General features: G+C 35.0%; 1 non-coding gene across 1 annotated transcript; it reads left to right on the forward strand.

Annotated features, from left to right (window-relative positions):
• Positions 1-408: 408 nt before the first annotated feature.
• LOC145141599 (small nucleolar RNA R71) lies at positions 409-515 on the forward strand. Its single transcript, XR_013722793.1, has one exon. It is a non-coding gene; the product is annotated as a small nucleolar RNA R71 (small nucleolar RNA).
• Positions 516-5,922: the final 5,407 nt, after the last annotated feature.

Below are 5,922 nucleotides of genomic sequence, written 5' to 3' on the forward strand. Positions count from 1 at the left end.
CTTTGGTTTTCTCCAATCCTCATCATACTTATCCCCACTCGAGTAGCAAACTTGAGCCTTTTTATACCCGTTATCATCTAAGCTGCAATCCTTGGTCAAGTGTGGACCATTACACCTTTCACATCCAACTCTTATTGCATGAATTGATTGGTCCATTTGGGTCAATCTCCGGTCCATAGTATTCAACATCGCCATCATAGCAGCCATCTCTTCAGAATGTGCACCCCCACTGCCTTTTTTCCATCTTGTCTTGGGTTGTGGTACTCACGAGAGTGTTTTGCGAATTCTTCAACTAACTCCTTGACCTCCCTTGGATTTTTCTTTGTCAGTGGCCCTTGAGAATCAAGGAGTTGCCTTGTCATAACATTGACCCCATCATAGAAAATAGACATCTCTTGTTGAACATTAAGATCATGTTGAGGACAATTTCTTAACAATCCTTTGTAACGCTCCCATGCCTCGTATAGTGACTCCCCCGGTTGTTGCTCAAAGTTGGCTATTGCCTTCTTGAGTTTAGCTATCTTCGATGGTGGGCAAAATTGGTCCAAAAATTGTTCGCGCATCTGAGCCCAAGTAGTGATTGTACCAGATGGAAGTGCTTTTAACCAATCTTTAGCAGCTCCCTTAAAAGTAACGAGAAGCATCCTTAGCAAGATGGTATCTCTATTAACATTTGGGACATTGAAATAATCCGCAATGTCATTGACCTCATCTAGATGCTTAAAAGCATCCTCATGATCCTTTCCATAAAATGGAACATCCTTAAGTGTAGTAAGGATGTGTCCCTTTAGCTCGAATGTGGCAGTGGCAGGAATCATTGGTTGTACTAACCCAAGGCCAACATCGTCTCGAATTCGCTTCTTGTAAGCTCCCATTGATATTTCTTCGATGTTCGTCATTTCGTTGCTTGGCTCGTCTTCGAGTTCGCTCGTATATAGTCCAAACTCGTTCTCGGACTCGTATTCAGATTCGTTTGGGATAGGTATTTGATCTAAGCTTTCAATCTTGCTCTTGTCCTTTGAAGATGAACTCGATTCTCCCGTTTTCTTCCCCGAATTCTTTAAGAACACTGACTTGAACTCTTGTAAGGGTGTCTTCTTTGGTGTTTGATCTTCTTTCACGTTCTTATCCTTCTTTTTGTGAAGGGCTGACTCTGGATCTTCAAGTGGTGGTACCAAAGGTGTGTTGGAACCTCTGGTCATGAACTCCTGCAAAATAAACAAAATAAAAACGTAAAACTGAACAAAAATTAAATAAAAATTGCCTACTGACTGGCCACCACGATGTGGTAAAGGTCACCACCTCGTGTTGTTGCAGAAAAACTAACAGAAAAGAAAAAAACAAAGAAAAACGAAAATCTACTGAATTCACGTCGTGATCTTAAGGCTCACGTCGTGAACCTGGTACTGAAACAAAAACCTAAGCTGATAAGTAACTTTTTGCAGGTTTTACCCCACAAAAAGGATCGATCAATCTAAAGCAAATAAATAAACAATCAAATAAACCGTTCCCCGACAACGACGCCAAAAACTTGATGCGTGCAAATAGTAACACCTAATTTTATATTTATAACCTAACTACCTTAACTAACTAATTGCACCTAGGCAGTGTACCTAGCCAGACTATAGTATAGTTTTGGGTAAGTCGGGTGTCGATCACAGGGAACGGTATTGACTAATTAATCTACTTACTATTAAATTAACCTAATTATTAACAAAGGAAGGGGTTTTATCTAAATTTTCAAGTTTAGATGAACTTAATTCTTAATACAAATTCAATCAATTAACAAAACACTTATGTTAGTTCGAATCCACTTTCCCTCAATGGTTTATAAATTAGCTATGACAATTACTATTGGTACCAATTAAGATAGTATTAGAATTTAGTTCTAAATCTACTAACATTAATTAATTCATGTAAGTCTAATGTATGGTCACACAATAGTTAACACAGAATTAGTTATTGAATATGTTTGGAGCCATGTAAGATTGATTTGATAAACACAATTATGGTCATAATATGAGTTCTCTAGCACAGCCTAATTCAATGATCCAATTACTTATCTAAGATTGGTTTGATCTTAGCTCTAATAAACTAGTGTTCACTGAATTATTAGGTATTCATATTCATGCAGCTTCATATTCACTAACTACACAGAACAAGAATTTAAAGCAATCAAATACTAAATCAAACATGCTAGGTTCAATCAATCTAACACAAGCACAATACCAACAAATAAAGTCAAATCTAATGTATTAAAACCATGAGTTCCAGCTTCATCTAGCTAACAGAAGCAACTAGATTTAGCTGGACATATTAGCAATTAAACAAACACAACTCATATTAAAAAGCATACTAAATGTACCAAACTATAAGTCAACTTATGAACTTCTCTTCTCCTTTTGTGTTGATACCCTATTCTAGAACATCTTCTCTTCTGAAATTCGTCTTTAGGAACCCTCCAAGGTAGCCAAAAGTCCCCCAAGTCGTAATAGACAAGGATATATATTTTCCGATTTTTCCAAGTTCACGTCGTGAGCCGATAAGCCTCACGTCGTGAATACGAGATAAATGTGTCCGACAAGGACTCTTTCATCTGGTGCATATCTTCTAGAATACTCCACTCACGTCGTGAGTCTTCAATTACTCACGTCGTGAGTACATGTTTTGCTGAGTTTTTATTCTTCTTTCCTTCAAGCTTCCAAAGTTCCATGTTTTGTCAACTTTAGTCCCTTTCTTCGAAAATGCTTCTATTTGGTTGCAAAATATAATTTAAGCCTATAAGTACCATTATTCTACACAAATAACCAAATTATTAATAAAAATGTAAATAAATATTGCCTTAAAATATGTATAAATATGGCAATATCACAATGGCATTTGTGAAAATTAATGTTTGTATGTTTCTATTTTTAGCAATATGGATTTAATTCTTTCGTTTGTGGTAGTGTTGAAAATTTACCAAATAAGGAAAGATTATCATCACCCAAGTTTTAATTGGGCAGAAACTTGGAATCATGCGACTTGCATTGTATGATGAATAAGAACCTTCATCTTTGGAAAATTAAGACTAATTCCTTGTTCATATAAGTATGTGAGTCAAGTGAAGGACTAAAGGATCTAGTATGCATTGTTTTGCACTAGGTCAAGTCCACCACAGAGAACGATAAGAATATTCGTCATGATTTTCTAAAAGCTTAGTAAATATGGTTATGCTTACAAGATTAAGTGTAATTCTGAATCATTGAAAAAGTTTCAATGTATGACAGAACGAATAAGAAGAGTCAATTAGGCAGAAAGATAAAAGTTTCTCCAATCTGAAAGGAAAGGAGAGTACTTAAGTATCGTGTTTTATGATTAACTTAATGATTATGAAACCGTGTCACAATTGATCCTCCAAGGACACCTTAGTGCACTAGTATGGCTAAGAAAAAGAATCGGAAATTATCGAAATGGTTAAATCAAAAGGTGAATCATACTTCGTTCCAAAATCAAGTCTTAGAGTCGTACTCTAAGATTGTGTATTGAGTGACATGTCTCAAGTAAGTTTATAACACATCATCAAATGTGGAGTAGAAATGTTTCTTACTCTTTCACATTTAAAATTGGTAAGTTGTGATGTCTTTTGATAAGACAAAGACCAACTAAGACCAATTGTGTGAAGTGTTTGTCTTGATAAGAATCTGCACTAACTCTTGAATATTTGTTTGTCGATGAATGTTTCTTGACAAGAGAATATTATATGTCAAGAGGTCAGTCGGAGTCTAAATGATCTTGAAAAGTTTCAAGAACAAATCAAGAATAAACCTATTGTCTATCACTAGCACACGACTTGAGGTTTATAACCTATCGTGTTGACATATTCCTGTTTTCTGTGCCATTCCAATTAAGTTAACTATGCATGTGAGTTCTAAGAGTTCTCAATTGATTGCATAAGGCGAAGCACCTTGATTGGTGAAAGTTCATTGATCTGTATGGGTGAGCTGCTTGACTACTTGGAAGACATGGAAAGCCCTTGTGCTGCATGATGGCAAGAAATAAAGATTGAATAAGTTCAGTCTGTTTGAGTTTGGATTTGTCACAAACATTGTCTTATGATTATGTTTATGACAAATTCACATGGATAGGAACACATACACCATAAAATTTAAGTGGAAAAGGTTTCTCTTCGCTTCATGAAAATGATTGTGAGGAAACAATTTCACTAAGAAGATTTTAAGGAGATAGCATTGTGTAAATTGCATTCTCAAATTCGATTATGACTACGACATCCCTCTTCATAGTTCGAATTGTGAGATTTGGCAATTAGTTTGAACATTCAGGACTTACTATTGTGAGTTCTGAAATAGCTTAGACACACATATGAGCTTTCTAATGAATGGTGTATGGGCTTGAGGAGCTTAGATAAAGGCTTATCGAAGCATCTCGTGTCAGAAATATGACCTTTGGAAAGAATGTCAATAAGTATTGAATCTCTAGAAGTCCAGCTGAATTTATGAATACATGTCAAAGCTAGTGGGAGCATAAGTGTTATGCTGGTAAAGATATAATTATCATGTTAGTGGGAGCATGATTATTATGTTAAGAGTTGCAAGTTAACAATATTAATTATAGAAAACAAAAGTTTCAATTCGCAAAGGTGCAGAGGTTGAAAAGTTGTTTTGCTATAATTAAGGGAGATGAACTTATACTTCATTTCAAATCTAAAAGCTTGGATCGAGAAATTTTAATTAAATTTAGTCAAAGGACATATATGAACGTTATGTTGAAAAGGTTCAACATAAGGAAATTCTATATATGACAATATTATAGCAGGAGACTGGTAAAGTATCATGTCTTTATGTCAGACATTATGAATCGTATCCCATACGCTTTGGGTATAGGATCGATTACATATGTTGTAAGCCTGTAATATTCGACCGTTCTGATTTTCCAAGTGCCTAGGGCATTAAGAGGGAAAAAGGACCAGAACCGGATATGACTAAAGTAGTTAAACAACTATCAAGGACGATCTAAGGTTCGCTAAGGATTGGTCGCTTGTGGTCAGTGGGAAGTAAAGTATTGAATGGAACATATTGACATTATTATGAATAGATAGGATTCTATTTAGAATGAGTTTTCATATGGCAAATATGGAAATGTTTCCATAATAGGATTTGGATATTAAGAATCTATGTAGATTAGAAACTTTCATGTAAGAAGGATGTTCAAAGGAATGTACTTTAAATGTGAGACTTCGCTTTCATGGAATTGTCTTGTAACAATCTCCAAATGAATACTTTGTAATATCGTTGGCAAAGTCTCTGTGACTTTAGCGCCATGACATTACAAAAGGATCATTGCATAAAATGTTATAATCTAACATATCCTAATAGTGGCAAGAATTGGTATTCTTACACTTATAATAAGGATTAGGAATTGTGAAATAAGCATCATTGGAAATGTGTTCAATTGATTTATTTCACAAAGTAAGGACCATAGGTAAACATAGTGTGCATGATTGGAGCATGGGATAACTATTGTTATAATTCAAGTATTAAGTTGATTAATCGAAACATTATACAATGAATAATGTGTAATCAATATGGTGATTAAGTAAAAGGTGTTTTATTTATACTCAAAAGTTTGGGACCATATTGGATTCGATTATTCTTGTGTTTCACTTCTCATGTTCTGACTTCCCGAATAATAAGATTATTCAAACCATCCACTGTCATGAATCCGACTGTAGATTTTCTAAAGTGTTTAGACATAGCACAAGTTTGCTGCAGTGTTCATGAGTGCTCATGAAATAAGATTTGAGTATTGGATTAAACCCACGCTCATCTGAATCACTTCATGGATTTTATCACGAGTGATTATGAGATGATAATATCTTATATTCTTGAAACGGAGAGATATAGTTGCAGTTTACAAGTCGGT

The sequence above is a fragment of the Lactuca virosa genome, chromosome 9, assembly GCF_052849685.1.
Source record: "Lactuca virosa cultivar CGN04683 chromosome 9, Lactuca_virosa_CGN04683_v6, whole genome shotgun sequence".
In the NCBI taxonomy this organism is placed as follows: domain Eukaryota; kingdom Viridiplantae; phylum Streptophyta; class Magnoliopsida; order Asterales; family Asteraceae; genus Lactuca; species Lactuca virosa.